Raw genomic sequence first — 25,619 nt, 5'->3', positions numbered from 1 at the left:
TGATAGTTGGGTCTTTCATGAGCAAAGAGTCTGTCACCAAGATGGTAAGAAGTTAGAGGAAAGTTACAAAGTAGACAAAGATGCCCACTTCTACTCAATACAGCTCTGGAGGTCCTGGCTTACGCCAAAGACAAGAAAAAGAAGTGAGGCCGGTGGAACGGAATAGAAGAGACAATCTGTAATTTCCAGATGTTATGATTTTATGATTGCCCACATTAAAAAAATCCAAAAGAATCCACAAATGATTAGAACTAATAAGAGACAGTATCAGCATAAGATAGAAAATCAATCTCCTAAAATTACTAGAAGGAGAAGCAAAAAGAGAAAGTAGACATATGAACAAAGAAACAAAATATGTTTCTAGTTAAATACCTCATTGTCTTTGGGAGAAAGGGGAGGGATATGGAAATTTTTGATCAAGCAAAGCACAGGGCCCTTTGGCCACAATTCAGCTTGCAACAAGGAAGACTTTCCTAACCAGGGAGAACTGTGTGGAGGCCTTCAAGCTGAGTTGGCACAGAGAGTATGGGGCATGTTATTAAATGTGCATTGAACTATATGACCTTTCTGGTTCCCTCTAATCCTGAGACCCATTTAGGATAAAACACGCTGGCATATTCAAAAGGAAGAATATACACAATCATTGCTTTGTTTGGAGAATGTCATAGGCAAACTCTAAGATGGCCTCCAATGATCCCAGCCTCCTGGTATTCACGCCCTTTGTGTAAAACTCTCTTCTTGAGTGTGGACTGAATTTACTGACTTGTCCCTAACAAACAGAATAGAGCAGAAGCGACGAGATGTCACTCTCAAAATGCAGTTATAAAAAGACCGTGGTTTCCATATTGGGTGCTTTTTGTCACTGCAAATCTAGCCCTAAGAAAAGCCAGTTGCCAGGTTATATGGAGAGATCCACGTGGCTAAAACTGAGAGAGGCTTCTGTCTGATATCCAGCAAGAAACGGAGGCATTCAATCCAAAGTCCATGAGAAACTCAATCCAGTCGACAACCCCATGAGTGAGTTTAGAAGCAGATCCTCCCCAGTCAGGGAGGATCCTCCCCTTCAAATGAGAGTGCAGCCCTGGCTGACACTTTGACTCCAACTTCATGAGAGGCCATAATCCCAGAGGTGCCTAGCTAAGCTGCATCCAGATTCTTGACCCACAGAAATTGTGAGATAATATATGTTTGTTGTTTTAAGCTACTGAGTTTTGAGATGATTTGCTATATAGGCAAGTAACTAATGCAGGGGTCTTTTAACGTGTACTTCACACCAGGAACATGTGCTTCTGGTCAGTAGCCTATATTTTTTATAAGAAATTCTAAAATTTAAATCTCTTGAAGTCTCACTTTATGACAGTCATATTTCTTTGAATTCTGGGCCTCACCCTACTTTTGAATCTTATTTGGAGAGAAGTAGGAGGAGGGAGCTACGGGGTCTGCCTTAACCTTCAGGGATGTGTACTTATGTTGACTTGATGATCCTCATTCAGAAAATTAACAATCTACTAACATGTTCCCACTGCATCTTCTCTGGCCACACAGACGCAAGTGTCAAAAGCATCAACGAACACACTACCTGAAATTAACCATGATTCTGAGGTGGAATTAACAAGGCAGGTCATGTCCATGATCTGGCCATGGTTTTGGTGTTTATCATTCTTCCATTCAGTGGTACTGGGTTTCCACTGACAACCTGATGCTCATTCAAGCATCTGGCCATGGGAATATTGCAGTTCCCCAATACCCTCTCAGGCTAGGCTTCATAATACTCTCTCCCTTACCTCTTCACATTACCTGCTACTTGTTCTTTATCTTTCATCTTAGGAACCACTTCCTTTGTGATGAGTTTCTTGACCACTTAAACCAAGATGTTGTTAGATGCTCATCCTACATTCTCCAACAATTCCTTGTACTTCCCCAGTCACAGCACTTCTCACATTATTATAACTACTTGGTTATAAACCTTTTTCACCACCAGACTTAAGCTGTAAGACTAGCTATTTTGTCTCTTTTGGTTCTGTTGCATCCTTAAAGCCTAGCAAAGTCTCTAGCACTTAATAATTGAATAATAAATACATAATAAATAAATATATATATATATAAATGCTTTGTACTCTTCAGGCCAAAAGTTTGCTTCCAGAACTTACCCAAGCACCCTACCACCAAAACCTCATAGAACAGCAACCTGGATTAAAACAATGTAAACAATAAAAGGAAGTCAGAATGCAAAAGGACAGACATACTCAAAGGACAGGGGAAGAACAAGACAGCCATCCAGATAATACAAGCTGTCAGACACACTTTGGCTGCAATTCACTGGTGAATTCAGGTGGGGGTGTCCTGTTGGCCTAAATTATCTGGATATGCCTTCATTTTGCTTTGGGCCATAAACTCTTTTATCTCCTCTACAACTGGGAAGTTGGCAAAGCTTGCTTCTCCTACCAGAGAATGCAGATGAGCTCCCAGGCACTGGCCTTCCTCCTGTTCAGTTTCATCCCTTTTAGTTCCATTTCATTTCCTTTAGTTCCAGTTGGTTCCCTGGGTTAAGGACTCCAGAACTGTTTCAGAGCTACTTTCTATTTCAACTGATCTTACGATCGAACCTCAGTGAGCTTCAGCACATGGTATTCACTTTGCACATTATTCCAGCTTTGAGAAGGTTGATGCCAAACTTTTTAAATATGATGGAAGGAACAACTTTAAAATAGTTTCAGAAAAAAATTTATTGATGTCTTAAATCTCTTTGTCTTTTGCAATTTATTTTAAACCACATGACTGTACAAAATAGCTACTAGAAGGCTTGCCATCCCCTAGGCTGTCTCTACAGAAAAAAATATATATATATATCACTTTGAATAAAAATGAGTTTAAAATCCTATTTAAATGACTGGTTGATCCAATCAACAAGGGGAATAATAGGGTGGATGCCACCTGATCAATTTACTGTTGCTATATAGCAAACCACCCCACAACTTTGTGGCTTAGAACAATTTTTAATTTAACTCTCAATGCTATGTGTTGGCTGGGTGGTCTTTGCTCTAAGCTGGTTAAGCTAATCTCTGTTGCTGGTCCCTCTCATGCCACAGTAGTCAGCTGATAGGTGGGCCAGTGGCTGGGTGATCTGGAATGGCCTCTCTACATGACTGGTAGGTGACAGGGTATCAGCAGGGGACTTGGCTATCATCTTCCAGTAGGCTAGTTCAAGCTCATCTGCATACAATTCAGTGTTCCCAGCCCAGCAAGAGAGAGAAAGCTCAAATGGACAAGCAATTTTCAAATCTCTGCTTGCTTTGCATTTGCTGATGCCCCAAATCACATAGCTAACCAAGATTCGAGGGATGGGGACATCAACTCTACCTCTTAATGAGGTATCTGCAACATCAAAGGAAAGTAAGTAGATGGAGAGAAGGGAAGTATTGGTGCCATTTTTGTTCTCTATTATAATTTATATAATTTGTACAATTTTCTGTTATAATTTCCATACAATTTGCCTTGTTCATTTCCCATGGATACTCTTTGAAAGAGCACTTATTTCCATTTTATGGATGACAACACTGAGGCACAAAGAAGTGAAGTAGAATGTCCATGGTTATACCACTAATAAATGACAGAGCTGGGATTTGGACTCAGTATCACATTGCTCTGAAGCCTGCCTTTCTAATCATTCCCTTTTGTGTATAACCCAAGTACTGGCTGGTTGCTAACAGGTTGCTAATCTGAATTCAAACTTTAAAAAAAAAAAATTCATGTATGTAGGCAGCAGCCTCAGTCTGTATTTATCAAATATTTTCAAAATATTTTGCAGAGATTATTTTTATTACTAGTTCAATAAAACCTCAAGCCCCAGATGTGGTTAGTCAGGCTCTCTTCTCCTGAACTTTCAAGCCCTAAGGCACTTTATGGTAATGAAACCTCAACTTCTTCAACTCCTTAGTGACATTCCTTCCCACTTATAAACAGAAAGAATCTTCTTTTTTGAAACCATGAAATTCTACTGCAGTTTCCACCCTTGGAAGAGACAAGACTTAGAATCTCTGGGCTCATTCCCAGCCCCAGCTCTCCTTTCAAAACCATGGGGAACTGGGACCAGAACCAGGGATATTGCCTCTTTGCATAGATAAGAACTGGTCATGTGAGCCCATCAAGTTTCAGGCAGATTACTAACCACTCCAAAAATGAAACCAGAGCCACAGTGAACAGTGCCTCAAAGCTGGTCTCTCCCCAGTCCTTGCAAATGTAGGTTTTCTCCATGTCCTGTTTCTGCCTCTCCTCTCCTCCTGGCGCTCTCCCTTTCTCACTGGTCTCTTTGGCTCTCTCTCCTTCCATTTCCATTTCTTCTAATCCAAACTTCCTTTCCTCCCCCATATCCCTCTTTGACTGTGGAATACCATTAGGAATACCACTTCCATTGAAATTAGTCCAAAAGATGCCTTTGGCTGTAATATGAAGAGATGGAAGACCCAGGAGGTGAATTAAATGCACTCAGTGAATCTGGTAATCCTGTTTATTTTGAGGGAATAGAAATACATTATTTCTTACATGTAGTCTACTTCTACTCTGAAGTCTCCCATTGACTAGGAATGAATTTATCTTCATTTGACAGTTTTATGACCCAAATCAGCTAGCTCTGTCCATTGATCTGATTTAAAATGCAACCAAAGGGTTGGGTTGCTTTAACAGAAATCTAAACATGGCCAACAGTGCCTGCCATCACCTAGATTTTTCATAATATGTGAGTTTCTCAGTGTGGCTGTCGGGACCTCCTGGTGAAGCTTACCTCTTGAATGGCCATTATTTAGCAATAGAAATGATTCAGCAACGAAAACAAGTGCTTGACTTTTTTTTCTTTTTAAAAGATTTATTAAAGCTCCTCAGAGGTTGTTTTTATAAAACCCAGCCCTTAGAGTGGTTGACCTTAAAAATGTGTTTATCTAAGCTATATTCCCCAAAACGTTGACCAACATAATAAATAATTTATTTAATGTTTCCTTAAATATTATTTTGTTTGGTTTAAACCCAAAGTAGAAACTTCTCCCCAAAAGGAACACTGTCTCATTTTTGTATACAATGGAAACATTCGGGAACAAATAAAAGAAATATAATCTTTCTCACAACTGTTGGCTTACTAAGTGAGCTGGTTAATCCAGGGGATGCAAAATAAATGTTGTGACATTTGGCTGTTAAATTAGAAGCTGGGAACTTTGGTTGATGGTTATATCGTTATTTTTAGTACTTCGTTATACTGGTAGGAAAATAAATATCCACAAATAAACATAGCAAGTAGGGCACAAAGAGATTATCAACAGGAAAATGCCCTTCGCCCAAACCATGGAGGAGCAGCTACATGGACTGTGTTCACACTTACAAATGTCTTTTTCCAGAGATGTTGGTAAATCTAGAGCTTAGCTACATTGGAACTGCCTTCAGGACAACTTGCTAAATGTACCCCCACTTCCTCTGCAGAGCTGTCCCTTCATCCATAGTGGGACTAATCACAGAAGTCCTGCCCCTGGGCCACAGAGGGGGGCCCTGACAGGCAAGTCAATTAGATTCCACTTTGTGAGCCCTGACATAAACTAGCCAATTAGATTCGCTTTGTGAGTCCTGACATAGGCTAGCCAAACAGATTCCACTTTCTAGGACTCTGTGTTTGGGCAAGAAGCACATTTGACTCAACCTCAGCCAATTATAATTTGGTGTATATATATGAAACAGGAGGAGAAGGAGCCTGCTCTTTGGGTCATAAAACTAGAGGCAAATCAAAGGCTGCCCAGGAAAAAGCCTGGTTACAACAGAGGGCACTAGAGAAGCAGAACTGAGCGATGGTGATGCGTGATTTCTGACAACGCTGTATCAGCCCCTGAGTCCAGCAATGCCCAACCATTAATTCCCCCTTTTGCTTAAACTGGCTGGAATCAGTGTTGGCATGTCCTGTAATAACCAAAAGAGTCTTGACTAATCCCGGGCACCCAGGATGAGGCACAAGTTGTCCTCAGGGGATATTTGTTCATTTTATCCCTCTAGCTTTCTGATACTAACTTAGATTTATACCTATCTTAAATCCCACCTTCAGCGCTACCTATATTTCTGTTCATCCCCTTTTTTGGTGAAACATTCTCTATAGGGACAGGAAGTCAGGACAACTAGTCAGAGTCTCACAGCAATGAGTGTGATGACCACATCCTAGACCAAGCCAGTTCCTTAGAAGCAGTCTTGCTGATTTCAGAGCATATCTTTAGATTAAAATTAAATGTCAATGACCCAAGGATTCTTACTCTTTAAATACAATTATGGGCTGGGCGCGGTGGCTCACGCCTGTAATCCCAGCACTTTGGAAGGCTGAAGCGGGCAAATCACGAGGTCAGGAGATCAAGACCATCCTGGTGAACACTGTGAAACCCTGTCTCTACTAAAAATACAAAAAAAAAAAAAAATTAGCCGGGCATGGTGGCGAGTGCCTGTAGTCCCAGCTACTCGGGTTGCTGAGGCAGGAGAATGGCGTGAACCCGGGAGGCGGAGCTTGCAGTGAGCCGAGACGGTGCAACTGCACACCAGCCTGGGCAACAGAGCGAGACTCCGTTTCCAAAAAAAAACAAAATAAAATAAAATAATTTTAAAAAATAAAAAATAAATACAATTATGAAACTAGTCTGTGAAGGCTCGTTTTGGGTTCAGCTGGAGACACATGTGGCACCTTAAAAATCAGATATCTGCACTGTACAGAGTACCTTACTTATATTGTCTCATTAACGCCTCCCCCAAACCTTGTGTGGCAGGTATCATTACTATCCCATTTCACAGAAAAGGAAGAAACACTCAGAATGGTTCAGAAACTTATACAGTTAATTAGTTGTGGAGGCTGGAGGAAATTCTGTGTCTATAATATTCTATCCTTCCCTAAATGCTGGCCACTATGCTAAGACAGTAAAGAAGCAGAGGGGTGGCCATGGGGGCTATCAGTCTACCATGTGAGATTCAAGAAGAGTTATTAAGAACAGTCACCAGTAAGCAAAGAACACTGAACTCGGAATTAGACCGTTCTGAAATTGACACCCTAGCTCTGCCCCTCATTTCTTCTGTGTTCTTGGGCACTTTTCTTTATCCCTTGAAGTCTCAGTTTCTCCACTGTGAAACATGGTTAATTATAATATAGTAGAGAGTCCTATTGCTTCTTGGCCCTTTGACTAAGATCAAGTGTATAGTGGACAGTCTCCAAGGACAGCCGCCAATAATTCCCCATCCCTGTTCATGAATACCACTCCTTGCTTTAAGAGGAGGAGTCTACTTATTACCCTCTCCATAAATGTGGGCTGGCCTCAGGGCTTGTACAGGCAAATAGAATGTGGAGAAAGTGACATTCTCTGACTTCTGAGCCCAGGTCTTAAGCTTCTGCTTCTTCTCCCTTGGAGGCCAGGATTTAAGGAAGTCCAACCTAGACTAATGAACGATTAGATGCCCTGAGGATGAATGACCATTTGAACATCAAGACTTGACCAAACTCTAAACTAAATGCAGCCTCAAGAAAGACCCTAAGCAAGGCCAGTAGAAGAACTGGCCCAGCTAAACCCCAGCCAAACCACTGAATTGTAAGAAATAATATGTTATTGTTATTTTAAGCCTTACTCTCTGGGATGATTTGTCATGTAACAATAGATAACTGACTTGCCTCAGGTTGCTGGGAAGATTTAACAGGTTAATGTATGTAAAAGCAAGAACACCTAGAACAAAGTTTGCCATTCACGTATTCAACACATGTTTATTGGGCAAGTACTTTATGGGCACCACTGCAGAGGCAATTGGGATTCTGAGGGGAGCAGGGCAAAGTCACCACCCTCTTGGAGCTTACATTGCAATAAGAGGAATAATAAATAATAATAAAATAAATAATACAATGTCAAGTACTGACTTCTGCTGAGAACAGTTGCTGTGTAGCAACCCTGTATTATTTGTATGTGCTGCTAACTATCCTTGGTTTACATGCTCTTGGTTCAGGCCTTCAGAAATTCAGTGAAAGTGAAGCAAAGTAGGGAGGTGAAGGCTGAGAGGGAGAAGACCTATTTTAGATGGTGTGGTCCAAATGGCCCTTTTTGCATGGGGTATTTGAATAGACACCTGAATGATAGAGGAAGTCAGCCATGCCTTCCCTGTACAGCCATGAATCCTATGCATGCACCTGTTCACATAATGTATTCTAGTTATTTGTTTTTGTCTTATCTTCCCTCATTGACAGAGAGGTCTTATAGGCAGGCAGAGGCATTTCACATTCAGATCCTCTGTGGTTTGGGCAGTGGTTGATGCCCAGTAGGTGCTCAGGGAACACTGATTGACCATATGAAGGCATGTCATGGAGCCATCCACTACTCAACTCAAGGGTTAAAGTCACTGAGCCAAAAAGAAGGCCCAAAATATAGCTACTACCCTCCACAGGAGACCCTGCAGAACACAGGCCAGATTCCCCCTTTACGGAAAGCTTCATTGGCAGCCCAACTGTCCCATGACCTCCATGTGAAGCCTGAGGAAACCCTGCCTTACTTGGGTCCAGTTGCTGGGAACAGCCACCCACCTGTCCTATACCCTTAGGCAGAAACCTCTATGGCCAGCACCAGAAGGGAGGTGTCTACCTGCACTTTCCTTGAGCTGCCCAGGCACTATGGTACAGGGAGCAAGATCTCCAAGGACAGGGGAAAACCCAGGGGATCTGAGATCTGCCTCCTCCTGCACCCAGCAGTCAGGCTGCAAGTTCCAGGCAGGATGTGATGGGAGGGAAGCCTGGTGGAGCAGAGGCGTTTGCTCAGCAGGAGAAACTCTGTCATTCCCTGTCCTCCCCTGACTCCACCTCATCTGGCCCACTAGTAACAACATCCCATTTGGCCTCATGAAAAATACCACACCCGATTTCAACGAAGACACCTTGGTTGTGCACAGCCACAGGCCTGCGGGGTGTGCTTTCACCTCTGCCCTTCCCACCAAACCCTCCTTTATTATCCACCAGAGCAGATAGCAATAGGGCGACTTCGTCTTCCCGAGCAGCTCCACATTCCACAAAGGGGCCGTTGCTATTTGCCACTCTGGGAGAGAAAGCCCGTCACGGGCCTTCCCCTATGGAGCCCTCTCTCTTTCCCTGCCTCTCCTCCAGCTGCTCCTGGTTCAAGCCGCTGCCTGCCCTGGCTAATAATGCCTTGTCATGCAGTGACAGAATTACGGCCTCACACTGGTTTCACATGTCACAAATAATTGTGCTCATTGCGCATCATATTGAAGTTGTCAGGTCTCTCTTACGCCTATAATTTGTGTGAGTTGATCATACTTTGGTAAATCAGCAGGTCGCGACCTGTGCCCTTTAGCCCCCGTGGCTGGCTGAGAATGACCTACAAATCTTGTGACAGGGACAACAGAGAGGGTATGAACTGCTCAATTGCTCGTGTCTATCAGCTGCTGTGGAGACAGTCCGTTGCTCTCTGCTTTCACCATCACTTTAAACGGCTAACACGGCACCCTATGTCAGCCCATCTTAATTTCTTCACATCTGTTTTTTTTTTCCTCTAGATTTTTTTTAAGTACTTTTGGATATTTCTAATTTTTTATCCTTTACCACAAGACATTTTGGTGCCAAACCCGTGTCTTTCTTGCATGTGTTTTAAATAAAAACCTCCAGCGACTGTGATAAAGGGAACAGACCTCACTTTCTCTGTCCAGCCCAACTGAACAGAGCTCCACGCAATGGTTAAATCTGGCTGGCAGCTTTATGAGCTCCATTGCTAACACTTTATTGGGTAACACGTTCACAAATAGTGTTCCTGAGACTTTGTTTTCATTAAGGTACAACATGTACCATCAAGTTGCATTTAATTCTCTGCTTCACATTTTTTACACAGTGTCGCTGACCGTGGCCTTCAGTATCTAATGCTGGAAAGAGAGTAATGAAGTTCAAGCTGCTTTTATTACCCTGGATCTTCAATAACTGGCTTCTTAAAAAGTCAATGGAAAAGAAGCAAGATGACCAAGTTCTGTCCAGACTGATGCTCTGCAGAAATGCTGGAGTGAGGTCAAGAATAAAATGGTTTTATGTGGGTCTATCTCCAGGGCAGCTGTTGCAAGTTAGGTGCCCAGAGAGTGGCTAGCCTCCTCCTAGGTTAAGAAACAGAACATGGTGTCAATGGCTCCATGATGTTCACTCTGGTGGCTTCCCATTCTTTGGCAAGCTACCTCACTCCTGCAGAGAAGCACCAGTGGGTGGGTTTGTAATTCTGAAAGCAGACGGCAACATCTGACTGCCCATGTTGGGATGTCAGGAAGTGAGGATGATGCCACTTGTTGGAGCAATAACAGGCATAAGGGCAGTGGGTGAAAGGAGAGCAAATGAGCAAGGCTCTCTCTCCACACCTATACAAGGCATGCCCATTTAATTTCCAAAAGCGTCAACTGAGGGCGTGTGAACAAGGAATAATTAGTAGCACACACAAGCAATGCACAGTTGTTACAGAAGACACAAACTCATGTTGCTTGAGTGTTTGGATTCCTTTCCCCCTTACCTCTTCTGGTCATAGGCACAGACCCATGATGATTCTCAGCACTGAAAGGCATATCGCTTTCGACGCAATTTACAACAGCCAATCACCAAGTTAAGGCAGGAGTGGGGAAAGAAAATGTTGTGTCTGGGTTGCAACTATAACCCTCCAAAGGCCCCAGCTATGAAGCAAGTTCAATGCAGATGTGGGTGGTTATGGACTGGAGATTTACTTTTCAGGAGTATCTCTTTGCTGAGAAAACTTAATGGAAATGTAGACAGACGGGGGTTCAGATCACAGTACAACCTGTAACTAGCTTGGTGACCTAGGCACGTTACCTTAACTCTCCATGTCTCAGTTCCTCAACCTGCACAGTAGTTGGCTCATAGTAGGTGCTGAGTAGATCTTATTTTTTTTCTCAGTCTAGGTTTTCAGTTGCAAGCAAAGCAGTGTGACAGTTAAGCAGAAAAGGAATATATAGGGAAGATGTGGGCAGCTTACAGAGTCTGAAGAAACGCTGGAGAGCTGAGATGAAAAATGAGCTGGAACCAAAGGAGGTGAGAGGGCAAAGAACATAGCTGACACCAGACCATGAGCACAATCCAGTTATGATGCTGCCCCTGGCACCACCTCCATTGGCCCTTGGGTTCTACCACTGAACCCCAGACTCCAGTATCTTCTTCCTTCTCATTCTTTACCTGGGGCTGGGGGAAGGAAGCAGTTCAGGCTTCAGGTTTTACTCACAATCCCTTTAATACTTTAATACTGTATATATTATTTTTTGGTTCTTTTTCAACAAAGGTGTGGGGTGTGGGGTGGAGAATCTGCATTAAAGCAACCTGATCAGCTTATCCAAAGCCATGCTGTGAATCAGTGACACTGTTTGGAATGAAAACACACCCGCATCTCCAGTTCCCCTTAAGTTGTGTCCATAACTAGCTCATGGAATGACTATGGGAGAATTCAGGGGGAATAGTGAAACTCTGGCTTCCCATAGGAGCAGTGAAGACACTGGCTACCAAGTGCAAAGTCATCTTTGACTCCCACCTCTGTTACTGGTGAGAAAGGGCTCTAAAGAAGTGCCTTGGATGGCCTTGAAAGATGGGACTCAGTCAAATCCATGGATAGGAAGAGAATGAAAAACGAATCTGGAAAATTCAGTCACACACTCCATTATTGAGTGGTTATGTTCTAGGCACTAGGCTAAGTTCTTTTGTGGCATTATTTTATTTAACATTCACAGCTATTGTTATCCCCATTTTACAAATGAGGAAATCAAGTCTTCTGAGTCGGAGGGCATGTGGTAACATGGACATAGCACAAAAGCTTTGCCTTCAAAGCGGGACGTGCCCACAGATGTCTCTGGGTGGCGGCGGCATAGAAAAAGGACACGGGAACCCCAGGGCACAATATCATGGGTACTTAAGAAATGCCTGGTGATCTCATAATCTCCAAAACCGGTATTGTTTGGGCTAAGGGATCAAGAGACAAAAAGCTAAGGAATATTTCATGATCTGGAAACTTTCAGTTCCTTTAATATGAAAATGCTCAACATGAAGTATTAAAGATGTAAGGATTCGGAGGTTGCAGGAGGCCAAAGAAGATTAAGAGATTCTTTCCCCCAAATGAAGTGCATAGTGTATCCATTACAGGGCATGGAGATTTCCCCTCCCCTCCCCTGTCCCTTCCGCTTAATAGAGAAAATGCTGAAAACTTTGAAGAAATACATTCTTTGTTCCTTAAGTTCCATGATTAATTAGGTATAAGCCATGTTTCAAAATGTTTCGTCATTTATTTGTAATTCTCCCCAGAGTGTGTACAGTAACTTGGCTCAGAACACATAGATTACATTGCAAATGCTACTCATATGCTGAAACTTTTTATGTGTCTTTCCCTTTCCTTCTCTGCTTTCCCCTATAGTACTTGAGTGGAAGAACAAAGCTGGATTTCCATCGAAGAGCACACCCTGCTTTGAGTGGATTTCTCCAGCCTATGGGGAACTGACAGAAGGGGGACTGGAAACAGTCAGCAGGCAGCTGTGCGCCCACACAGGCATGGAGCCTCCCAGGTTGCTCTAACCCCGTATCTCTGGATCAGTCAAGCAAAGCTGTGCATTTGCTTTAAGTCAGTCTTCATCTCTCCATCTCTCTTCACACACTCCTCCCCAGGAGTAACGCCCAGGATTGATCCCAAGGATACATAAGCTAGGGAGCAATACAGTGTAGCCGTAAACACTTGGGATCCAACGATGGAGCTCTGACTCCATTTTTAGAGCTTTGTCTTTTTCTCATCTATTAAATGGGGATAAGAATAGCCTCCGAGATCCACTGGGTCATCGTAGGAGCAAATGTGATTTAACAGGGTGCTTCATTCAGAATACGATTTCTACGGGTGTTCACATTATGTTTGTTATTTTCAATTTGGCCCAACTCCCAACCCCCAACACACACACACACACACACACACACTCTCTCTCTCTCTCTCTCCCTCTCTCTCTCTGGGGCCAAGTGACTTAGGATAGTGCTTGGAGCAGTGAATTTGAGTCTGTGGAAGAGAAATTGGATCGGTCAGACAAATTCCCAAGTTGAAGCAATCTGTGTTATGCACACACACACAAAACACACAACGCACACGTACACATGCACACACACACAGCTCAGGTTACAAGATTTGTTGCTGATTCCAAGGCAGAGGCTGCTCTTCTTGCCTTCCATCAGACCCCCTGACTTGCTGCAGAGGTAGCCCCTCCCTTTGCAATATCTTTACTTCCATATCTTTGCTTCCCATCACTCATCAAGAAAAACATTCCTCCTCCAAAGCTCAGATCAAATGCCACCACCAGCTTACAGTCCTCACTTTGCCACTCTTTAAGGTGGACTGCGTATGGTCAAGGGTGAGGCCTCATCTCCTAGGCTTCAACTGCCTGGGCCTTGAAGGTGCATTGAATTGAATCACCAGGTGTATCAGTTTCCTGGGGCTGCCATAACAAAGTACACAAACCTGGCGGTTTAAACACCATAAACTTACAGTCTCACGATTCTGGAGTCTAAAAGTTCAAAGTCAAGGTGTCAGCAGGGTGGTTCCTTCTGAGGGCTGCGAGGGAGAATCTGTTCCATTCCTCCCTCTTAGCTTCTGGTGGTTTGGTGGTGATCTTTGGGGTTTTTTCATTTGCAGAAGCATCACCCCAATCAGCTTCATACAGCATTTTCCCAGTAAGGGTGTCTGTCTCTGTGTCAAAATATGCCCCTTTTTGGGGGGTATCAGGGTAAAGTTCTGGTAAAAATACAGAAAATCTGCTAGACAAATTCAAAAAGAACTGTAACACTCATAATTTGTCCTTATTATAAGAACACAATTACTTTGGATTAGGGCCCACCCTAATGACCTCATCTTAACTCGATCAACTGTGAGGACCCTATTTCCAAATAAGGCCACATTCACAGGTACTGGAGAAGAGGACTCTAACTTTTTTCTCAGGAGAGGCAGAGGACAGTTTTCAACCCATGGCCAGGGGTGAATGAATAACAACTCTGAGTCAGAGTCCATAGGTTCATTCTGTTTTTCTTTTCTTTTTTCTTTTTTTTTGAGAGATGGGATCTTGCTTTGTTGCCCAGGCTGCAGTGCAGCAGCATGATCACAGCTCACTGTAGCCCCAAACTCCCAGGTTCAAGCAATTCTCCTGCCTCACACTCCCAAGTAGCTGGGAATACAGGCTAATTTTTAAATTTTTTTTGTAGAGATGGGGGGGGGGGTCTGGCTATGTTGCCCTGGCTGGACTTGAACTCCTGTCCTCAAGCAATCCTCCTGCCTCAGCCTTCCAAAGCACTGGGACTACAGGTGTGAGCCTCTGCTCTCAGCCTCTTTCTAATTCTAGCAGGGAAGAGCAGTGAGAATACTGAAAGGGTAACATCCAAGCCCACCCTTATCATCAAACACAGATAGTTCCCATCTGGTGGCTCTTGAGCCCTGCTGCCACATTAGCCTCACCTGTAGATCCTAAAGGCAAAATGAGACAAAACCAAACAACGATGCTGGGATGGGGAAGACAGGTCAGTGGGACTCAGCCGTCACTTTCTTTCAGGTGCAGCCAAGGAGGAGATCCACCGCACTAGACTAAACACACGAACAATCCATGTGCTTTTCCGTGGTCTAGCCCGAGAGCCATTTCTTGTTTGGGGGCTTACAGTGTTACTTGGGATGTTTAAACAACTCTTAAAAAATTAAACTGACCTCTTATGTAGAATTCTATAAAGAATATAGAATGTTAAAAATCTCCAGATGGTTGAGATTAAGGAAAAAACATACGCTTTTCCTAAAATATGCAGCCATTCGTCTACTTTTGGTAGAACTAACTCTTGCCCAAATGGAGAGGTAGAGGCGGGGGTTTCGGTCTCATAGTTGGAAATGCTTTGAGATCCAAGAGGGAGAGATTTTGTAGATCATGAAGACACTACTGCTGGCTGTTCTCGTGGTGGTCAGCATGATACTCCAGGCTTATACTCAACGTGTCTTGCTGGTTCAGTGTGGACATGGTATTACTGGTGCCTCGTGTTTCCGTTGGCGAGATGAGCTGGCATATGAAGAATATGCAGACACCTGGAGAGGAATGAGCAATCCAGAGCCCAGGTTTTTTAGCAGAAAAGAGAGCAGGCACACTGGTGATCATAACAATAGGGAACACTTCCATGAGTATATCATGCAACTGATAGTTAATAGTAGTGACGTCCTTATTACTTCTAATTTTTTTTTTTTTTTAGACGGAGTCTTGCTCTGTCTGTCGCCCAGGCTGGAGTGCAGTGGCGCAATCTTGGCTCACTGCAAGCTCTGCCTCCTGGGTTCACGCCATTCTCCTGCCTCAGCCTCTACAGGCATCCGCCACCACGCCCGGCTAATTTTTTTTGTATTTTTAGTAGAGACGGGGTTTCACCGTGATAGCCAGGATGGTCTCGATCTTCTGACCTCATCATCCACCTGCCTCGGCCTCCCAAAGTGCTGGGATTACAGGTGTGAGCCACCACACCCGGCCACTTCTAAACTTTTTGTGCCAATTTTCTAACTACCAAAATCTAATTTCGAACATTTGGCTACTTGAGTGACTACATTCTTCTCTGTGTTTTGGAAACATGAACACAAAGCAGATTCTTTGGAAATTAAACACATTTGTTTCAGGGATATTTTATTAAACAGACTAGAAGGACAAAAGTCACTTACATTGGCAGTTCAGTCTTTGCTACCTGAGAACAAGTTCTAAGAAACAGCAAATAACAGGCATACAGGCCCTATAAAGGAACTGTGAAATTACTCATTCTGATAAAATTCAGGTTTCTTATTTCAGAGGGAATTGGGGGAGGAGGTGTAGAAGAAAACTGAATAGTCAATTAGGACTAACTACATGGCTAATCGCAAAGATTACAAATCCCAGGGATGTAAATGATACCTACAGCCCCGATATCTTCAGTAAACATTTAAAATAATAAAAACGATAAATTATCCATTGCCACAAGTTTGACCTCTTACCCTGGTCATATCAGAGTGGGTCCAGCAGAAAGGGGAGGAAGGTCTAAACTTTGCCTGGGTGATGTGAGGTTAGGGACCGAGGACCCTCTTCTGCCAAAAAGTTAATCTCTAGTATTTATTTGGGTGCAAAAGAAAGTAGAATAATGGGGAAGGAGGTCCTTCATGTAAAACAAACTCAAAAGCTTTACAGACTGAATTAGGTGTAATCCTTATGGGATCCCTAACAGCTCATAAATAACTTTTAATGAGATTTCCAGCGAGTAAAATAGCACGTGGGGGAAAAAAGTATTCTTTTTTATTTTTGTTATTTTGTTTTCAATAAAGCATATCGTTGTTTTCCAAACCCATAACCAAAAGAAGGGAAACCATTTCAATAAGAAGAGATTAGTACTGAAAATATTTAATTAACTGATAGGGACAGGAAACGCTTGAATATGTCATTGAAAATATTTGACATTGACCACTAATCTATGGAAACTTATAGAGCTGAGTCTAAAGCATGTTCCGGAGTTAAGCAGAGAAATAAATCAAGGTTTGCAAATGTCATTTAAGTTTTCACCTGTCCCACGATTCAAAATTATTGGCTTCCCAATGAAAAGCATATGTTGTGTCCCATGCCTGGGGAGTAGTAATGAAGTGAGGCAGACACTCTCCAGCGCTCCCTCCCATGGTGCCCCTCTTTATTTCCCATCAAGTGAAAATAATTACTGTATCCTTAAGGGAGCGCTTCCCTGCGTCTGGTCTGCCGATAAGGGCTGCCATGCTGGCTCCTCCAGCCCTGCCCCTCTTCCTTGAGGGACCATGGTTTGATTTATGAGAAAATAGTTGGCAAATTGCGATGTCCATCTTGATGGATGACATCATTTGGACCATTTTGCTGATCATGTATGACTACCTTTTTTTTATTTAGCCTGGTTGCAATTGATCCGTAGCTCCAACAGCTGAAGAAAGGGGAAAAAATAGCAATCGCCTTTTCTTGGAGAGGTCACTAAGCAGAAAGAGCTCTGGCCTTTTGTTCCCTAGAAACTCACCAGTGATGTTCAAGCCCTTTACAAAGAGCTCTCATAGATATTATCTTAGACCATCCAAACAAAGGCTCTCAGAAGTAGGCAAGACGGGTATAGTTCTTCTCATTGGGAAGATAAACAAAGTAAAGTTCAGAGAGACTGAGTGCATTCCCTCAGGTCACACAGTTAGTCAAAATCAGGGGTTCAAATCTTGGTCTTTTGACTCCCAAGCAAATTCTTGCTCTTTTCATTGTTTCTTCATGGAACAAGAATGTATACTTAGTGACAAAACCAAACTCCCCCTATAATAGGCTATTCAGTCCTGCTCCTTCCCGAGTTTCTGGGAGCTTTCTAACTGAGCTCCAAGCCCCTGATATCTCCCTTCACCATCTTTCCTCCTAGCCACCACAAGCATTATAACCCTGCAACACAAACCCACTTATGTCACGACCCTGTTAACTTTCAGTGCCTTCTTATCCCCCAACACTTGCCTCTCAGGACTTTCCACCTTATCCTCTCTAACAAGAAGGTTGTGGAGGTGTGGAGTGGAACCTAAAGTGGTCTATTTCGAATTTATTTGAAATCTCATGCTTCATATCTAATTTTATTTTATTATTTATTTATTTTGAGATGGAATCTCGTTCGTCACCCAGGCTGAAGTGCAGTGGTGCGATCTCGGCTCACTGAAAGCTCTGCCTCCCAGGTTCACGCCATTCTCCTGCCTCAGCCTCCTGAGTAGCTAGGACTACAGGTGCCCACCACCATGCCCAGCTAATTTTTTTGTATTTTTAGTAGAGACAGGGTTTTACCGTGTTAGCCAGGATGTCTCGATATCCTGACCTCGTGATCCACCCGCCTCAGCCTCCCTTCATATCTAATTTTAATAGGGACTTTGCATTATATTCAATATATTCTTGTTCGCTCTCACTTAAAAACAACGATTTCAATCTAATCTTTAATTAAAATGAATGCCTGGGGAAAGCAGCCTCATCTTTATTTTATGGCTTTGGGCTCTTCTTAGTGTACCTCCTATTTTGAGTATTCCTAGTACACATCCTGGGTCCCAAGGGATCAGGTCTAGGGCCTTAGCATTGACTATAAGGTCCTCGTTCAGCCACCTTACCTTCCTCCTAGCCTGATTTCTACCACTCATACCCTGACCTCTTACACTACAGCCATGCTGATCTTTCATGCCTCCATGCCTTTGCACATGATCCTCCCTCAGCCTGAAAGTCTTTTCTCCCTTTACCTCGAAATTCCCAGCAGGCATGCATGGCACCCCTCAGTGCACCTTCCCTTGTGTCCCCAACTGTGGCTCTATCACCTGCACCCCATTCCTGGTAGCAGTTAACCCTTTGGGTCCTAGTCATCTACGAGAATGTCCCTCTTCTCCCACTAAACTAAGTTCCCTTACCCACTATCTTCATAGCTACCAGAGCCCAGTACACTTGGCATAAACTAGGTACTAAATAAATGCTTGTAAAATAAATAAAAACTATTAAAATGCTTTCCACTAGGAGATTTGTTTTTAGAAGCTAGCCTAATCTCAGTTGCTTATATTGTACAGTTTTTAAGAGTTTTATACATTTAAAAAAATCAATCATGTGCATTTTTTATGCATGCCAGGTGCATGATCTCATTGGATATTCATGATCTCATTTTTCTTCAAAAAAGCAGGTAGAGCAACACCTCATTCTCTTGCCATACTTGGAGGTAAACTCCAGATCCTGGAGTTCAAATGCCTGCGTTTGGATCACCCTCTCCTTACTATCTCTGCTTGAGCTCAGTTTCCTCATCTGTAAAAGGGATGATAATGGTACTAATACTTGGCAATAAAGGCCATGAACTCTAGAAATGATGGACTAGGTCAGGAATTGGCAAACGATGGCCCATAGGCCAAATCCAGCCCACCACCTGTTTGTGTGTGACCTGGGAGCTGAGAATGGTTTTTATAATCTTAAGTGATTTTTAAAAATCAAGAGTAATCATATGTTGTGATCCATGAATATTCTATGAAATTCAAATTGCAATGCCTATAAACAAAGTTTTACTGAGATATAGCCCTGCCCATTTGTTTACATATTGTGTGGCACTGTTTCTGTGCCACAATGGCAGAGTTGAGTTTCTATGACAGAGACCAGTCAGCCCACCAAGGCTAACATGCTTACTGTCTGACCCTTTGCTGACCCCTGACCTACGGTCAAGTCCTCGTTCCACCCCTCACGAGCTCTGGGACCTTGGGAAGATTGGGTAACCTCTCTAGGCCAGTTTCCCCTGTGAAGGAGAGATAATAATATCTGCCTCCTAGGGCTTTATGAGATTAAGTGAGGTAACACACTTAAAGCGCTTGGTAAGGACCCAGTACTATGAATGTTAGCTAATGTTACTAAGCTACCTTCCCAGAGGGCTAGAATTTGCCAAGTAGCAGAATAGGGGTGGGAAGGAGGTACCAGTGCCAGCTGTGTGGACGGTTCCAACCTGATGTAATTGGAGAGGCTGAGAGGCAGGATGAGAGCCAAATGGAGCTGAAGAGAAAGCCAAGTGCCAAGGTGCAGCTTTGGCGCTTTGGCCAAGTGCCAAAGGGCCCAGCCAGGACCCAAGCTGGGTCCCAAAGTTGAGTTCCCGGTTGGGTTTAGAGGGGACCAACTCAGAAGTCAGTGAGGAACAAGCCGGGAATGGGGATAGAGGGCTCTGGAAGATTTCTCCAGGACTCAGACAGCACTCCACAGGAGGACAGGTTTAAAGAGACAGGCTTGACATCCCCATTTACTCATGAGACAGAAGCTCTGGGTAATCAAATGTCTTGCCCAAGAGAATACAACTAGTAAAAGTGACTAAATGCAAAACACCAGGTGCCCAGACCTGAACTTCTCCATCCACTTTAGCCTGCTGACTTTCCCAACCGATGTTTCAGGTTCAAATTCTTTGGTGAATCTTAGGAACTATACCATTGAGTCTAAGGGACTAAGGGAAACAGTATGTTGTGCTGTTTTGTTTTTTCAAAGAACAGAGGGCACTAATTTTCTTAAAACCATCGAACATGAATTAAAGGTGTTTTCTCCCTTCATACAGTTAGATTCCTTGTTGCTGAAGGTAGCAGGAACATGCTCTGCAGGCTCAGATTTTCAGCGAGGCCTCTGACAGGGGTCTCTAGCCTAAGGGCGTGTTTTTCTCCACAGTTCAATGACAACCCTGCAAATGGCAAATTGTTTATGATTTGAGAGCTGCAAGGATCCAAGCTGCATTGAAAGGAGAAGGAAGGAAAAAAGCATGCTAAGAAAAGCAACAAGTAATTCAAAGACCCAGGCCAAACATAAACCTATAGATTTCAATAGACACTTGATAAAAATGTCTTTATAATGTCTGCATGTCTTTGCAAGAAGGCTCCAGATCTACGGCTTCTTTATTATTCCTAACATTTGTGATTGCCAAAGAAGATTGAGTTCAGAAAGGCACTCTCCAAGGGCAAGGTGGAAGGCAATTCTGCTTTAGAGCTTGGTGACCCAAAATGTTTGAGCTGCCCTGTCGAAAGTGAGGATTCTTGTTTATTTGACGATTTTTCTCTCTTGAACATTGTATTTAAACAAGTGTCTCCTTTTGGTCCAGTGTTTCTTCAAATGTATTTATAGAAGAAATTTTCCTTTCTCCCTCTAATCTGTTTTTCATATTTTGGTGAAAGGGATAATATATAAAATTTTACAAGGGTTTCGCTTTCTTTACATTTCCTAAACGTGGGCAGCTGGTGTTCTCATTAAGCAAGCCGTGTCCATTCATAGACTCACCACATATTTAATTCATGCTAAAGAGCAGTGCTGTGATTTGAAGAGTACGCTGTCTCCCAGTGTTTTTTAAGAAAGGTTGTTTAAAAAAATATATCTATCCAGCATTCTGCTTATATCCTTAATTTCCAAAGTTTTCCCCTTCTATCTTTTTCTCCCCAACGGTAGAATACATAGCATTATTGTTTTCTAGACTCTGCCAAAAGCATGCTTTTTTATGCTACAAGTTTCTCACTAAGACCCATCTAAATTTTAGGCTTTGGGGCTGAGGAAAGAGAGAGAGAAAGAGAGAGAGAAAGAGAGAGAGAGAGAGCAGGCACACTGTACACAAAGAATTTCTCATTACGCATTACAATGAGCCCTCGAAATACTATATTCCTGCTGAGAGCACCTCAGATTTGGTCAGACTTTGGAAAACTTGAATTAGAGTTTAAATCTCCTGAAAGTGATATAAACCAAAAGATTGGCTCAGTTTCTGTGATGTCATCAACACATTGAATTATGTGAGAGAAATGTTTGGATAGGATGCATGGAAAACACACACACTCACACACACAAGTAAAATGCAATAGTTCAACCACAGGCCAAGAAATTAATGCCAATTTCACAATTTTCACCTAAAGAAGTTTTGTCTATAAACCCCTTATGATGCTTTTATTATTGTTGTTAGTAACAACAACGACAATAGCTTAAAATAGAAATAGGAGTTTGGACAGAAAATATCATTGTTCCTCATTTGATATGAATAGGGATGCTCCTTCAAACAAGACTTTGAATAATTTGCATTTTTCTAATATGTTGGTACTACAAGTTTCTCCTCAAAAGTTCTCAGCACATTAGAGAGTCACTTATATATAGAAATCCATTTAAATTGACAAGCTGATGAATGACCTGCCCAGGTAATATAGATGACTGTGGGTAAACATATTGGGTGCAATGTATTTTAATGATGTCTAAACAGTCAGATGTTGGTACACCCAGTTGGGAAAGGTCTGTTGAAATTGAACCTGCTTGTTTTCTTCAAGCTCATTCCCAGTAATTTATGAGCCTGAATGTGGTCTGCAAGTTTGTTTCCTGTTGTTTGCCCTCCCTTAGAGTTGACTTGTGATTCTGCTCCATTAGGCTGGCAAACCGGTTGACTTGAATGTAGTGGTTTCTGTAGGCTGTATTTCTTAGTAGGACTTGGGTCACCCCAAATCAAAGAGAGTCACTCATTCTCCTGATACCGCTGAACCTCACCTGGTGTTTTGGTCTGAAGGACAGTCCTTAGAAAAGCAAATAGTCTAGTAGGTCAACTAGAAATTATGAGAGGCAACATGAAGTATATAGCATCACTTATGCTGTATTTTAGCTCAAAGTGTGTAATTGAATCTATCAAGACTTTAGATATGGTATCCAGCTTACAAGAAATATAGGGGATAGAGGAACAAGCTTAACAATACCAAAAGGAATCAACTAGACAAATCTTGATTGAAGGACATTCTGCAGGACCTCTGGCCTGCCCTCTTCAACAAGTCAGTGACATCAAAAAGCAGGGTATTAGATAAAAAAGATTTGAAGGCCATAGCAACTAAATGCAATGTGCAATACTTCTTTATATAGCTGTTTGCGCAAGCACCTATAATGGACACTTGGGGATCAGCTGGGGACTTTTTTTTTATTTTTTATTTTTGTGGATACATGGTAGGTGTATATATTTGTGGGGTACATGAGATGTTTTGATACAGGTATGCAATGTGAAATAATCACATCATGGAGAATGGGGTATCCACCCCCGCAAGCATTTTTGTGTTACAAACAATCCAATTACACTCTTAGTTATTTTTAAATATACAATTATTATTAACTATAGTTATCCTGTTGTGTGGTCAAATAGTATGTCTTATTCATTCTTTCTAATTATTATTTTGAACCCATTAACCATACCTGCTCCCTTGCCCCCTTCCACCCACCCACCTCCCCACTACCCTTCCCAGCCTCTGGTAACCATCCTTTTATTCTTTATATCCACGAGTTCAATCGTTTTGGTTTTTAGATCCCACAAATAACATGTGATGTTTGTCTTTCTGTGCCTGGCTTATGTCACTTAACATGATGATCTCCAGTTTCATCTATGTTATTGAAATGACAGGATCTCATTCTTTTTTATGGTTGAATAGTACTTCATTGTGTATATGTCCCACGTTTTCTTTAACCATTCATCTGTTGATGGACACTTAGGTGGCTTCCAAATACTGACTATTGTAAACAGTGCTGCAAGAAACATGGGAGTGCAGATATCTCTTCACTACAGTGATTTCCTTTCTTTTGGGTATATCCACAGCAGTGGGATTGCTGGATCATATGAGCTCCACTTTTAGCTTTTTGAGGAACCTCCAACTGGAGAGCAGCATGTATTAGTTTGGGGGAGGAGCATGTATTAGTTTCCTATTACTGATATAACAAATGACTGCAAACTTGGTGGCTTAAAACAACATAAATTTATCTTCTGGTTCTGAAAGTCATAAGTCTGAAAAAAGTTTCATGGGGCCTCTTCTGGAAGTTCCAGGGGAGGCTCCATTTTCTTGTGTTTTCCACCTTCTAAGGACCACCTGCATTCCTTGGCTCACAGCTCCAAATCACTCTGACCTCTGCTCTGTCATCACATGCCCATCTCTCCCTCTGCTTCCATCATCACCTCACTTTCTCCGACTCTGACCCTCCTGGCTCCCTCTTATAGGGACCCTTGTGATTACATTCAGCCCACAAGATAATCCTGGATAATCTCCCTATCTCGAGATCATTAACTTAATCATGTTTTTAGAGTCCCTTTTACCTTATAAGGTAACATATTCACAGGTTCTGGGGATTAGGAAATGGATATCTTCTGGGAATCAGGGAAGGAGGCATTGTTTGGCCTACCACAGTGGAAATATGCTTTCTTCATCTCTGGACTTTTACTCGTCTGTATTTTCTGATATTATGCATTGCCCATTGACTGGATCTTTAACATGAAAAGAAAGTGGTATATTTTTCCTGCCTGAGAACTCTGCAGTTCTCCCCTTGGTGAGCCTCAACTTACAGAGGACAAAGGAGACTGTCCAGCAGATGAAGAACCCAACTCCACAGGGAAAGGTGTAGACAGGAGGTGCCAGTAACCCCCTCTGGATCCAGCTTCAGACATCAGGATGCCTTGTTCCACATTTAGTCCTTTCAACAACAACACCAACACCAATGCCAGCCATCATCATTCATTGTGGGCTTCATGTATGCCATGCCCTGTGTTCAAAGCGTTTTCTGTGGAAACCTTGCCCTAACCCTGAAGTATGTATTTGGGGCCGATTTTACAGAAGAAGACCCTGAAGCTCAGATGGGTTAAAGAACTTGCCCAAGGCCCCAACTTGCTTGTTGTAGAGTCAAGTTCCAAACCCAGAGTCTGAGCTCTCAACCTCTATTCATATTTTCTCACTAAAGAGACAAGAAATGGGCAAGATATTTCTCCTTAACCAGAAGCAGGGAATCTGCTTCTCCTGAAGCTAAAACTCAGAGCATGTAGGCTGGAAGAGGCCTTCACAATCACCAAGTCCAAACTTCTCATTGTACAGATGAGCAAATAAGTGTCTAAGTCAATGCAGCGAATCAGAAGCAGGGCTAGAAATAGGGCTCAGGGTTCCTGGCTCCCTACCTGCCCAGGTCTCTTTCTATTAAACAATAGGCTTCCATTTCTTTTATCCACATCACTTCATTTTTCATCCTCTGGATGCTAGAAAAATAATCCTTTGTCCCCATATAAAAGGGAAAATAAAGAAATGGGATCATTTGGGATTGTGTCAACACTTACATGCACAGCTCTAGGAAAAGCAGCTCAAGCTAAGCCTAGCTCTTGATTAATTCCAGTTGAAGGGAAGGCAATGTTTGCACAGGAGCTAGATCCCTCATTGCCATCCTGGTTCTAGAACCTTATATACCCAAAGAAGACCCCAGTGTTTCCCCAGGAGACCAGAGCACTCTACTGCCCATGGATTATAGGCCATTTCTGCCCCATCTTTTATCCCTTTTAATCTAAAGCAGCCCCAAAGAGCAGGTAGCTTGGCACTGAGGTGAGGGCAATGGCTTGGGTTTGTAGCAGTGGGTTCGCTAGGTTCCTTAATGCCTGCCCAGTTGGTTCTGGCTTGTGTCACCAGATGTGTGGCACAAACCCAGGGAGCAGGAGTCCCAAACTCACTTGATGTCAAGGTGCCCCTTGGGGATCGATAAGACATCCCTTCAGCTGGATGGGGTGCCTGCCCTAGTTTTGCTATGACCCCTTGTAAGCCTCAGCCTTGCTCAGGCCCTTAGTACGAATCTCTAAAGTGGACTATTGTAAATAGCCCCCCAGTTGGTCTCCCTGCCTTTATCTTCCCTTGCCCCTCTGTTCAACCTGCCCTCTACAAAGCCAGAGCATCATCCTGAAGCCTAATTCTGACCAAGAGTCCCTCCTTCAAAAACTCTCAGTGGCTCCCTCTTGCCAACAGGATGAAATGACTGATGGCTTCTCTGTGCTCCCAGCCCAGGCCACATCACAACGGGTGGCTCACGTATCTCTCAGGTTGCCCTGCTGCCCATGGCCCTATGAAGTCAACACTGCTGCAGGCTCCCATGGGATCCTCAGTGTAACTTCCAGTGCTCATGGTCCTGGGATGGTATCACAGATCTTGATGGTATCTGATGCGAGGGTATCAGTGTCAATGCCCCAGCCCACTGAACACAGCCAGAGTCTGTACCAATGCCACTGATGTTAAGGGTGATACCAATGGTACCAATGACCCATTCTCCTGAGGCTACTA

The 25,619-nt window shown here is 42.9% G+C and overlaps 1 non-coding gene across 1 annotated transcript; it reads right to left on the bottom strand.

Annotated features, from left to right (window-relative positions):
* Window positions 1-13,778: 13,778 nt before the first annotated feature.
* Window positions 13,779-13,838, bottom strand: LOC126963468 (U7 small nuclear RNA). The gene has a single exon (XR_007729102.1). It is a non-coding gene; the product is annotated as a U7 small nuclear RNA (small nuclear RNA).
* Window positions 13,839-25,619: the final 11,781 nt, after the last annotated feature.

Source organism: Macaca thibetana, chromosome 9, assembly GCF_024542745.1.
Source record: "Macaca thibetana thibetana isolate TM-01 chromosome 9, ASM2454274v1, whole genome shotgun sequence".
Lineage (NCBI taxonomy): Eukaryota > Metazoa > Chordata > Mammalia > Primates > Cercopithecidae > Macaca > Macaca thibetana.
The sequence above is the reverse complement of the archived record's forward strand: the minus strand, read 5'-3'. Positions and strand labels throughout refer to the sequence as shown.